We start from the raw sequence: 13,566 nt of genomic DNA on the forward strand, positions 1-13,566 counted from the left end.
TTAAGGAAATGGAGGCAGCTGGGGGGGGGAAAGGGGGGGGAGGGAAAAAAAGAAGCCGAGGAGGCTCTGGCCGGGGAGTGTGGAACATTGAAAGTCGGAGGGGGTTGTGCAGTGCCGGGCTCCGGCCGGAGGGTGGCGCCGCCCAGCGCCTTCGGAAAAAAGGGGGGGGTAGGAGCTCGGCTGGGCGAGGGCGCGAGCTCCCGGCGAGGCGGAGGGGACGCGGGAGACCCCCGCGCGCTGTGGCCTCGCGCCGCCGCCGCCCGGCTCGGCTCCTCCCGGCCGCGCAGTCAGCAAGTTCCGAGGCGAGCGCGGGGGGGGGAGGGGCGGGCGCGGCGGCGGCGCGCGTGCTCGCTGCTTGCCTGGCGGAGGGACGCGCGCCCCCGACGCCCGGCGGGCGCGAGCTCTTCCTGCGCGCTCCCGCGCGCTCTCTCCGCGCCTCCCTTCACCCGGGGGGCGCACGCGTCCGCCCGCGCGCGGCCAGGACAAAGAGCGCGGCGGGGACCCAGCGGGCTGGCCCCTGCCGCCCTTGGCCGTGGAGCCCGTGCCGGAGAGGGCGGGGGCGCGGACGCCGTCTCGCGGGGCCGCTGTGCCGCGGGGTGGCTTCCGGCCTGAGCCCGCCTCCGGAGCGAGGCTGCCCATTGGGCTACCCGCCCCGCAGGCTGGGGCCGGGGTGCCTTAGGGGCAGGCAGGCTGAGGTCATCCCCAGGACTGGCCACATCCCCTCTGCCTGCGCTGGGACCGGCGTGGACCTCGAGGCCCCTACGCTTGGAGAAGGGCCCTGGACGCGTGGTCGGGAGTCCCCCTCTGCCCTGGAAGCCTGGAAACTAATGGGTGTCGTTGACGAGGCTAGGCACGCCCGCGGAGGAAAACTGCCTCTTGCCCCCTGGGAGCCAAAGGGGCAAGATGAGGTCTAGGGCATTGAAGGAGGAAAAAAGGATTTAGAGATTAGGGGACCAATCTCTGCTTCTCTTTGGCCCTCAGCCTACCAAAGGCAACAATCCTTCGGATTGCTTTAAAAATTTTAAAATCCAAAATCCATTATTTTAAATGTCCTGCTCCAGATTTTTTAAAGTGAAGAAAGGGAGTTTGGGGGGGGGGGGTGCTCAAACCTGACTTTCCTGCGGGGCTATTCTGATGTGCATGCTAGACAACAGTTCTGGAAAAAGAATCCCTGGATGATACTGGGTCAGAACATCCACACAAAAAAACTCCAGATGGGGATAATGAAGGTTAGTTTTGTTCTACCATTCTCTTTTACAGTGTCCAGGTGGACGCTGCAGTTTTTGCCCCAGGCATAAGGTAGCCAGAAGTACAAAAACTTCCTGTTTGCAGCCCAGATCTCCTCCAGCTACTGAGAAGTTGCTCCAGTGATGGAGCCCCAGAGGAATTTGTGGATTTCTCTCCCACAAGTGTCCAGGGGCAGGGGTGCTGGGAGAATGTGGAGTTCACAGAGGGGGTGAGAATGGCAGTCATAACAGATGAACCAGACTAAAAAGAAAAAAAAGGAAATAAAAAAAGACTAAATGAGCCAACATATTTACTTATTTTTCCTCCAAACAGAAAAGTTTTGGTAAAGGGTTGCTTACAACTCTGAAGAGTAAGTTACATTTCTGTAATTTTCCAAACACAGAGCCATTCAGTGAGCTTTATGGAGAGCTGTGCCACTAGGTGCTGGACACAAAATCCACTCATTCAAATGCTGTGTGAGACTAAAGCCAGTTCTCTCTGTTCTGTGCCAGAAGCTCCCAGTCCAGAAAGGGAACAGATCATTAAAGTTCCCAGGTTGATAAGGAAGAAGGATACTCTGGTCAGAATGAACAGCATGTCTCAAGAAATGATAAAAAGTATGGTGTGTGTGTTGACAAGCATTTTGATTTGAGTGGATCAAAGGGTGCTTGTGGAAAGAGCTTGTTAGTGTAAATATAGACAGAAGGTACCCCCCAACTTTTATACTGATGCTACAGGACAAGCCAGCCAATTTGGAGTTTGGGCTTTGTTTGGAATGGGGAGCTATGAAAGAAAAGATATTTGGGGACGCCTGGGTGGCCCAGTCGTTAAGCGTCCGACTTTGGCTCAGATCTCAGGTCACGATCTCCTGGTTTGTGAATCCCCAGTCCCATGTCGGGCTCTGTGCTAACAGCTCAGAGCCTGGAGCCTGCTTTGGGTCCTGTGTCTCCCTCTCTCTCTCTCTGCCCCTCCTCCATTCTTTCGCGCGCTCTCTCTCTCTCTCTCAAAAATAAACGTTTAAAAAAATTTTTTTAAAGAAAGAAAAACTGTTTGTAAAAGTGGATTCTTTTAGAAAATATGTATCACAGAAATAGCCTGAAGGTCCAAAGGCCCATTGCTGATAGGATTTGGGTGGAGCTAAGAGATTGGGAGATAAAGATATTTAGTTGTGTTTTGGTGGCATCTATTTGGGGCTGAAAAGCTAGAGAACTGGATTCTAATCTCATTCTACCAGGTTTATGTGACCTCTGGTAAGTTACCTGTTCTAACGTAATTTTTCTCATGTAAAAGAAGCTTGTAGTTTGCAAAGTTTCTAAGTACTCTCTTGCTTAACAACTCCATGGTTCTGGGGCACCTGGGTGGTTCAGGCCGTTAAGTGTCTGACTCTTGATTTCTGCTTAGGCCATGGCCTCACAGTTGGTGGGTTTGAGCCCTGCAGGGGGCTCTGCGCTAACCATGCAGAGCGTTCTTGGGATTCTCTCTCTCTCTCTCAAAAAATAAATAAACTTTAAAAAAAAATTTTGTTTTGAATTCCATGATTCCTCAATGTGTTTGAAGTCATGAAGTTCCACTCCACTTTCACTCAACAGAATATGGTACTTAGGAACTACCAGATACTGGGAAATTGGAATGAAACATGGGCACTGCTCTTATGGAGCCCAGTACGTAGTGGGAGAGTCGGAAATGTAGTCTATGGAGCCCATTAAAGGAGTTAACAGAATTAGTAGAGTGTTACTATCAATTAATGGGTAATGGAATTATTAATTCAGCCTGGGGTTATAAATCTTGGGTGGGTCAAAAGAGGTAACAGTGAACTGGGCCTGAAGGAATGAATGGATGATAATATAGATAATGCTCTGGGCAAAGTAACTGGGACGTAATAGATGTTCAATAAGTATTATTTACCATATTGTTAAAGTCACCATAAAGAGAATGAATGGCTCCTTAACGTTACGGAGAGTAGTGGTCTGCCCCCAAACTATTAGGTACCCAGTTGCCTTTATTCACCAGACTAAATGACTAAACGTGTCATTCAAGTGATTCTTTCCAGCTCACAGTTCTGCAAGGTAAGATAGCAACTTGTAAATTATGAATTGTTTCTCACATACAGTTCTTCCTCACAAGACACCTTTGTTTGTAATTATTTTATCTGCTTCTTGTATTTGCCATGTCTACCCTTGAAATTAGGGATCGTGTTTTATAGGCACTCCTGAGGGCATATAAATTTGACCTAATGCAAATTATTCCATAAAGTATGTAATAAAAATTGTCCCATATGACCCTTCAAAACAGTACCATGAAGCAGACACCAGCTACTACAAGAGGATCGTTTCCTCTCAGTCTGCTGTTTTTCTCTTGTTGGTATGGGGTCCTGCCAACTTCTTACTCACAACCCTGAGAGAGGTAGAGGTAAGAAGATACCGAATCCAATGGCAACAGATATTGCCATGATAACCTTCTCTTTTTGTGACCAAAAGGGACCTGGCATTATAAGGGCACAAAAGGCAGGCCCCGGAATCCTTTAGTTTAGGAGATGCTCTCTCTTGAACCTTTCCGTGAGCCTCAGTGTTATATGTGTACATAAGTATATGTGTGTGTAACTAAGAATTTTACAGGAATATATCATTTGCATCACCTAAGCAGTTTCTGAATTGATGACTTGTATAAGCTTTGGTGAGGCTAACTGATCTTTTTCAATCACACAGCACGGCCAGCAGTGTACCTCACAACATAATGGAGATAGGATAAAACTAAATTCATTTTGTTGTGTTCAGAATGCTTTTGTTCGTTTCTTTCCACTCCATATCCCTTCATTTTACCCCTTTCTTTTTCTCAGGCTGTTTCAGAGCCTACCCAGGTACTTGTATCCTTTTGTCCTCTGACTATAATTTTTTTTCTTTCTATCCATACAAATGGATTGGTTTACAGGGAAGTCATTTCTTGGCCCAGACTTAGTTTCAGAAGCCATGTTTGTTTGCCATTGTGAGTCTCAGTGGCTCTGGCCCTCCAGGATCCAATACTCTGCTTGACATCTGTGCGCTCTGTCCATTGCATCATGGATGGAAAGCCTGCGGTGTGCTAGACCCGAGGTTGGGCCCTGGAAATGGAAAGGTGTTTACACCTTCCTTGGACTCCAAGGACTTCAGGGCCCAAAACCTCAGTGATCATTTCCTGCTTTTCTCCTTTGAAAGAACTCTGACGGAGGGTAAATGCCAAAAAGGCTCATGTCTTTATTCCCTAAAGAGCTCATACACATGAAAATAAAATATAAGCATGTTAAATAGAACCAAAGCATGATCCGAAAAATTTTCAAAGAACTACATTTATTTAACCTTATTAAAAAAACAAACAAACTCAAATCTTGCTAGTTATCAAAAAGGGAAAATTAAAAAATAATCAACAAAAACAATTTTAGTGATATAATCATTGCAAATTGGTAAAAAAATAAAAATTAAAAAAAGTTCCCTTTGTCCATTTCCAGTGGTAATGAAAGTTAGTACTAACCTTTTGAAAAGCAATCTGGAAGTTTGTGTCAAGAACCTTATATGTGTTCATATCCTTTAACCAACTTGCTCCATTTGAAGAAATGTATCTTAAGGAAACATTGTAAATGTGGAAAAAATAACATTAAAAAATTGGAAAAGTCCAATTCTAGGAAAATGATTACTTAAACTGATTCGCGTGACATAATGAAATTTGCAGTTATTAAAATAAGATATATGAAGAGTATGCAAAATACAAAAATAAATTATGATACAATGTTAATGAGGGCAGGAGTTGTCTATTTTGTGAGGTCAGAGCCTGACTCGATGCCTATTAAGGTATCTGGGACAAAGTAAGTGCATAATAAATACCTATCAAATACATTTGTACCACATCTTTACAACTAGCAAGGCAAAACTATCTGAAAGAAATACTCTGCAAAAGGTTAACTGTGATTATATTTTAGAGTAACTATGAATAACTTTTTTCATTCTATATTATTTTTCTAATTATTTGTAAATAAGCAGGTACTACTTTTATAATAAAAAAAAGATACGAATAATTGTGGATGCATATATTTGGTGAAAATCCTGTTTGAACAGTTTTTTTAATATTTTTATGAACAGTTTTTTAAATTGTTACTTATAAGCAAAAAGAAATGAAAATTCAAGCAGACTGTTTTACAATTTGTCAAAATTTTCATACATGCACCAAGTTGAAACAACGAAATAGACACAATAGTTTGCACTATAAGGTTATATAAATCACATTTATAAATCACATTTATAAATAATGTGATTAATATAATCACATATAATTCTGTATAGGCTTATAAAATTATCAACTCAGTATAGACAGTTAAAGAACATGTTAGAAATTCGAAGTTATTCATAACAATACGTTGCCTTAAAAACACACCAAAAAAGCCACTAAGAAATGTCTATTAAAGTGAGGCACTATATTCTTGTCCACAAAATTTGCAAATCTAGAAATTCTATGATGTCAAATACCTGTGAGAATATTATGAGAAGAGCACTTTCCTATATTGTTGGTGGCATTGTAAATTGATACAACCTTTTTTTGGAAAGCAATTTGGCAATGTATTTCAAGAGTCATAAAAATGTTCATACCCTTTAACCTAGTAATTCTACTTCTGGGAATCTATCCTAAGGAAATAATCCAAAATATTAAAAAATGCCATATGCCTGACAATGTTTATCCCAGTGTAATTTATACTATATAAAAATGGAAACCACTCAAACTGTCCAACGTAAGGCTATGCTTTAGTAAATTATGGTCCATTCACTCAATGGAATATACATGAATATAAAATAGTGAGCACTGTATCATTTTTACCGTCATATCCTTTTCGTGCTAATCCTTTTCTATGAGATCAGCTCATGTCCTGGTTAGTTAATAAGACTAACAAAAGATGTTGTGCATCAACTTTTTAACTGATGTTTTTACTTAACATTATGTCACTTAAATTTTTCTGAGATGCTTTACAGTATCTCAAGTGTAAAATCAATTTAAGTGTATGCTTTATGCTTCAGAAAACAAAATGTGCAATATGATTGTCTGGAAAATGTATAAAAGAGATTTGGAAGAAATATGCAAACAATCATTTTGGGTTTAAGGGCCTGTTTACTTGTGATTCTGGCTACTTTTTTTTATATTATACAAGTGGTTATCCATTTGGAAGAGATTCAGTAAGAAATGATATGCTTTAATGTGGGGCTGCAAAAAAATGGTTTAATTTGACATGATAAATAAGTTTACATTTTAGTTGAATGCTTTTATAACTAAAGAAGAAAAATAATGTATTTTATTTTTTTGTTAACTTTTTTTTTTAATGTTTATTTTTTGAGACAGAGAGACAGCATGAGCAGGGGAGGAGCAGAGAGAGGGAGACAGAATCTGAAGCAGCCTCCAGGCTCTGAGCTGTCAACACAAAGCCCCACGTGGGGCTCAAACTCATGAACTGCAAGATTATGACCTGAGCAAAGTCGGATGCTTAACCGACTGAGCCACCCAGGTGCCCCGAAAAAAAATGTATTTTAAATGGGGATATTAACTAAATATGTTGTGAGTTTTCCTCGGTTTTTTTGGGTCCAAATTCTAGAAGTTTGTCATCATTTATAGACGATCTCAAAGGTATACCTAGTAAAATGTCGGAGTGCATATTTTAACTTCGCTGGATTATAATGTCTCAAGATAACTCGGATAAAATAAACATCACAGAATGATATGAGTGGGTTAAAAAAAAGTGTTAATTTTTAGTAAGAATATATACTCAGTGTTTGGTGGAGGTAAGAAGCACAACCAACTTGGACTCAGAAATACTATATGATTTCCCTAAAGTCTTAAATGTAGCTCTTGACAGAACTGGAGATAGAACTTTGGAATTTTTTCCCTATTCCACTATACTGTCATATCCACCAGAACATATAGTCCAGTTTCCCTAGTCACCAGCTCCTGTAGAGAAGTCAAAAAGATGTCATCAGAAAGTTCTTTTAAGTGTAACACCCTTTTCTCTCTCTTGTTCATAAGCGTGAGAATGATCTTCTCTGACACATTGATATAATATTGGTAATCCTATTATAATCACTCCTAATACCCTATATGTTTTCTATAATACTTGTCACATTTTATAAATAAATATTTATTTGTGTGATTGTTTCTTTAATATGTTTCTCTCCCTGAATGAGAGCAGGGACCATATCTGGTTTTTATGTCCCATACAGTGCCTAGCATATAATATTTAGTAAATAATTCCTGAGTGAATGAATAATTGAATGAATGGATGAATGGGCAACATATCTTCACACTCAAAATCAATGGAAGGGAATGTGATAGAATAACAACAACAACAAGGAACAGAAATTTTTACAGTGTCTAATATACTTATGGATCTGATTTTTAGGAAAAGTAGTATAGGCCGACCACACAGGAATGCAAAAGTATTTAGACAAATTAAAAGACACTAGGATCATACATTCAAATAAATTAAGGGTGTTTGGCATGTGACCCTAACCTCTGAAATACATGTCAGGAGAAAAATGACCACATTTTCTCACCAAACTTCTTACAGAACCATGGTCAGAGAAGGAGTACTGGCTATACAGTAGGGCAGTAAAATTTTTCTTCCTGTTTATGAAATGTCTACATAGAAGAGATCAAGTCATATGTTCTATAAAGCTAAATTTTAGCAACAAAGATTAAAATCAATCAACCTCAATCTCAGACCCATTGGCAGAGATATTTAAAAGGACTGATGGAAAAATAAAACTGTTACAGATTTGGTCCAACTTTCTCTAGCTCTTAATCAGAACATCGTGGTCATTGACCCCGAAACCTGGCATCTTGGGTTTTAGTTCTGATTACATTGCTTCAGCCTTCTAGATGCCAGTTTCCTCATCAGCAAAATGAAAGAGTCCAGAGATTCTTTCCAATTCTGGAATCTGTATGATTTACGTGATTGTATAAATAAGTCCTGTTGAACAAACTAAATTAACTAACATAGCTGGTAGTGCTTTTTAAAACACTAACAGTGCTTAATGGCAAGACTTGTGCCAGCAGTGATTTAAGGCCATATGTATCCATGCGAATTGATTAACTGCTAAAATTCAATTTGGCTTTTAAAAATTTGAACGTCTTTCTTAAATAAAGGCTACAGTAACCAGCCACCCTACTCCACATCCACCCCAGGACATCCCCCAGTTACTTTGGCTATATGAATATATATGCATCCAAAGCAACTATTAATTTCACTGGGAAAATATATACCTGAAATTCTAGTTGTTTAAAATTTTGTACAGAAAATAATCAATGTTATTTTTATGTATCTATTTTTTAATGTTTATTTATTTATTTTGAGAAACACGTGGGTGTGTGCACAGGGGAAGAGCAGATAGAGAGAAGAGAGAAAAGCCCAAGCAGGCTCCATGCTGTTAGCGCAAAGCCCAGTGTAGAGCTCAACCCCACCAACTGTGAGATCATAACCTGACCCAAAATCAAGAGCCAGACCCTTAACTGACTGAACCACCCAGCCACGCTTAATCAATGTTATTTTTAATATGGTTGTTTACATCAGGTGAGATTCCCACTTCCTGGTCAGATTCATTCTAAAATTAATTTTCTTTTGCCCCTAGAAAAATTTTAAAAAGTCCATAACTTACCAATGGCCATTTTTACCACACTCACAAAAACCCCCACAAAACTGAACTTAGCAGATACAATCGTTTGCATATCTGAAACTTTACTCATCTAACAAATGGAACATATGCCTTTTAAAGGACAAAGCACAGTGCTAGAAGTTACGTGCCAAACAAGATAGGACACCATCTCTGCTATAAAGTTTATAATCTAGCACGATAGTTTAAGAGGGAGGGCTTCAAAATCCAAGAGCAGAAGTTTCTTGCCTAAAAAATAACAGGAGAATGTCATTCACCTACTTTTCATGTGATAAGCAACGCCTTGGAATTGTGCTTTTACTGCCTTCAAATACATTACCAGAAGCCAGAGGATGTAAAGGAGGGATTTATATGCTTACTCAACAAACAAACATTTCGAACCTGTTGAACAAATAAGAAAACGGTATTTTTGAATGTGGATAGCATGCCCTTCACCACAGACACACTCACACACACACTCTCTCTCTCTCTCTCTCTCTCTCTCTCTCACACACACACACACACACACACACGAAGCAGGCTCTGAAGAAGTAGGCACTGGTTGAGTACATGAAAAACAAGTTCTATCTTAGGGTAATTACATGGTGAAAAAAACAACAGTTTTATTAATTTTTGCAATGTAGTAAGTTATTCTTTTGTTTTGTTTTGTTTAATTTTGTTTTGTTTTGTTTTGTTTTGTTTTGTTTTGTTTTGTGAGACTATAACTCAGAGTTCAACCTTCCAGCTAAGGTACTTCAGGTATTGGTCTCTTTCACTGACTCCCTCCCATCACAGCTGTATCCTCAGTGCCTAGCACTCTGTTGGAGTTCACTAAAAATTTGTTGAATGATAAACACTTCTATAATACTTACTGTCTTTTATGCTGTATTTTATATACATTGACTGATTTAATATTCCCAATAGCCCCAATGAGGCAGGTACTGTTATCATATATTAAAGTTGCAGATGAAGAAACTAAGGCACGGAGAGATTAAAGCAACTTGCCCAAAGTCATATGACTACTAAACGATGGACCCTGGCCAGGACCCCCACGCTCTTGACCGTTATGCTCTGCTACTTCTAAATAACTAAATGGCATTCCAAGTGACAGGATGGGAGGGAGGAGAAGGAATCAATAGCATCATCATTGCCCCCATAATCAGAAAGGTAAGAATTGGGGCCTCTGGGACAGGCTGGAGACGTTGATAGCCGGTGAAGAATGGAGAAGTGCTATGATTTTAGGATACCAAGGGGGTTACTTTTGGACAATCTATGGATAGTGGAGTTGACAGAGGCTGCCCAGTGAGAAAGAGACTTGTAAGAAGCTCCTATAAAAATCAGAAATTATTTGTGGTCCTTCCGGGCAATTTTTCTTCTGACAATCTCTCTCCTTCTAGTTCATCCTCCTTCTTCATGCCGTACCCTTTCTTTTCCGTACCCGTCTCTTTCTTCTACTATCCCTTTTAGGCTGTTCTAATGTTGGCTGAAATTTTAAATTATTGTATTTATTAAATGAAATGTATATATCATCCCACTCTGTCTCTGAACTTCTGTGAAAACCACTGAAGTTATTTCAAAATTATTCCTTATTAGTGCAGTAAATGCAGGCCAATGACTCTTAATAGAAGAAAAGTCTCCCAAAGTAGACTAATTCTTAAAAAGCAAGAGATCATGAAAATAAATCTTGGCACTCCATCAATTCAATATTAGAAGAGATTGCCAAATCTTAAGTACAAAGCATCTCATGTTGAAATTTAATGTTTTCTTTTAAGTTAAAAAGTATCTCAAAATTTAGATTTAAGAACATTTTAACTTTAATTAGACTCATCACTTTTAGAACAGGAGAAAGAGTTCTCTTGGGCCTAACATCAGGAAAGGAATTGTTTATAGAACACTGAAATTTCTCAGTTTCTGAAAAAAAAACCCACTAAAACACTGATAAATGATATTTGTACATTTAACTATGTGCATGTATGAAAATAATAGTGAGTCATTAAGAGGAGTTGTCTAGAGAAAATTCTCACCATCACCAGGCAATTTCTGCCTACTCTGGTACAGTGTATGGATTAATGACTTAATCTGAACATACTTAGTCTAATTAGTAAAACAGCGCAAATACAAACATACATATATTGTGCATGTGTGCACAGATAGTTAATTTGCCAAAAGAGGAAACACTTGTTTGTTAAAGGCTAAAAATAAGGATTAACATCACAGCATTCACAACCACATAACTTAATAAACTACATAACTTAGGTGCTGCAAACATGGACAAAGTAAAAACCGGTATCGGGGACTGACATCAGGAGCATATGCATAGACTCCACATTGCCTAAGCTAAGTAGCTACAATGTGTTTTGGCATATAATATGTGCGATGTAAAATCCAAACAAAGGAGATCCCATTTTAAAGAGATTGATTTGGGGTGAGGGAAGGGGATGTGATATTCATCTCCGTAGAGCTTCTTAAAACTGATTTACTGCAGTGGCTTGTGGAAGTAACAGATGTTTATTTGAATGAATATTCATTCGCTGACATCAAATCCCAGTAGATGACACTTTCCTCTTAAGAGGTCATATTTTCCTCTTACGGAGTGTTTGCTATTGCGGTTGCCAATTGTCTATTTAGAAGACATAACACTAAGGAGCGATGTAAAGTGGAGTATTGATGTATAATGATGTAGAGTCTGAACCCAAGGTAAATATGCTAATTAGAAACAGTGATAACGCCAGGTATAAACATCATAGTGACTTACCTTATCCTTCTTGACAGCATCATGATAGCTTCTAATCAGCCAATCATGAATTTTCTTTTAAATTACCTCATTAGTACATTGCTTGAGTTGTAAAAACATTTATTTAAGAAAGAACATTACCATGAAGTGAGGTGACTTTAAATCACCATAGAAACCAAATAGAGAACTTTATTGTGAAGAAGCTTTAAAAAAAATCATAAAATTCTGTGTGAATGGAAATTATTATTATTTGGGGCCTAGCCGCATCTCTACCGCTTGCTGTACAAAATCTTGCTTTTCCCCGTGTGTGTTTTTAGAGAAAACAGCAATATCAGAAGTACACATAACCTATTAGAATTGTTTGTTTCATAAATTTATGCACTGCGGCCAGTTTATCGTACCTAAATTTACTTTGGCTCTGTAAAGGATTATTTTGGCAGAAGTTTTATTAGTGTGTCAAATTGTCTTTTAAGGATATTGGCCAGGATTACTGCCCAAGATGGTAAGTTATAATTTTTAAATCTTATTACTATACACTCCCACTCTCCTCCCCCAAGACAGTAGTACCATCGAATTTCCTGGTGCTACCATTCAAACACAAATTTGTTATAGAATTCCAGAAACAAATAAGATAATTTTAGGAGCAGAGTTACAATGAGGTAATGATCTGGTTGTATTTCTTGGTCCATAAAGTGCCTACAGTATTTAGCAACATAACTAAGTCTCAATTATCTATGATGTTAGGAACAGATATAATATATACTGCAAAATCTGTAACTAATTCAAAATTATCACTATAAGCCGTTAGAGTCAGCCTTCTTTCTCACACTCACAGATGTGTTTTCTATTATCTAACCCTTTTATTAGTGATTCTCACCTTAGGCTGCACATTAGAATCATCTTGTGATGGTTGGGAGCTGTTAAAAATCCTGATGCACAGGGGCACTTGGGTGGTTCAGTCGATTAAGCGTTCAACTTTGGTTTAGGTCATGACTTCAAGGTTCACAAATTTAAGCCCGCGCATCCGGCTTTGCACTGACAGCTCAGAGCCTGGAGGCAGCTTCAGATCCTGTGTCTCCCTCTCTCTCTCTGTCCCTCCCCCACTTATGCTTGTGCACTCTCTCTGTCTCTCTCTCTCTCAAAATAAAAACATAAATAAATATATTTTTTTTTAAATCCTGATGCACAGGTCACACACCTGATTAATTAAATCATATGCTCCGGGAGTGAGATCCAGACATCCGTAGTTTTTTAAAGGTCTCCTGGACGATTCCAATATAAGCTCAAGGTCGAGAACTTCTTAGTGGTGAAAATTGGTGAAGTGGAGAAAGAAGAAGAAAAGAACCTCTACTTACTAAATTAAAAAGTAAAAGTGATTGTTCAAACTGCTTTACACCAATGATATGTAGGAACAGATTAGGCTATTTTTTTTTTTTCAGATTACTTCAAAAATCGTATCTTCAGTTCCATTTATTTATTTACTTTTAACAGTTATTTATTTTTCAGAGACAGAGACAGAGTGTGAGCAGGGGAGGGGCAGAGAGAAAGGGAGACACAGAATCTGAAGCAGGCTCCAGGCTCTGAGCTGTCAGCATAGAGCCTGACATCGGACTTGAACTCACGAACTGGGAGATCATGACCTGAGCCAAAGTCGGATGCTTAACCAACTAAGCCACCCAGGCACCCTTCACTTCCATTTATTATGTGAGAGGTACATTTCTAGATTTTAGAAGTGTTGATCTATTTATTAAGATTGAAATACACCAGTAATGTTTCCCCTCTATCTCAATGTATAATAATTATTCCTAATTTGTGTCTTTTCCAAAGAAGCAGTTTTAAATACTTACCAAAAATACTTTACTAATTAAAAAACTATATAATATACATACATTGTATAGTCATGATGCAATGATGAAAATGAATATTTTTTAAATGGTAGTTGGAGTTAGC

At 39.1% G+C, this 13,566-nt stretch overlaps 1 protein-coding gene across 1 annotated transcript in view; it reads right to left on the bottom strand.

Moving 5' to 3' along the window:
• Positions 1–553, bottom strand: part of UBE2E3 (ubiquitin conjugating enzyme E2 E3) — a 92,144-nt gene extending 91,591 nt beyond the window's left edge. Inside the window, exon 1 of the mRNA XM_049615416.1 lies at positions 360–553. The gene's annotated coding sequence lies outside the window, so the exon portion shown is untranslated. The remainder of the gene's footprint in view (positions 1–359) is intronic.
• Between the last annotated feature and the right edge of the window lie 13,013 nt (positions 554–13,566).

The sequence above is a fragment of the Panthera uncia genome (assembly GCF_023721935.1).
Source record: "Panthera uncia isolate 11264 chromosome C1 unlocalized genomic scaffold, Puncia_PCG_1.0 HiC_scaffold_3, whole genome shotgun sequence".
NCBI lineage: Eukaryota > Metazoa > Chordata > Mammalia > Carnivora > Felidae > Panthera > Panthera uncia.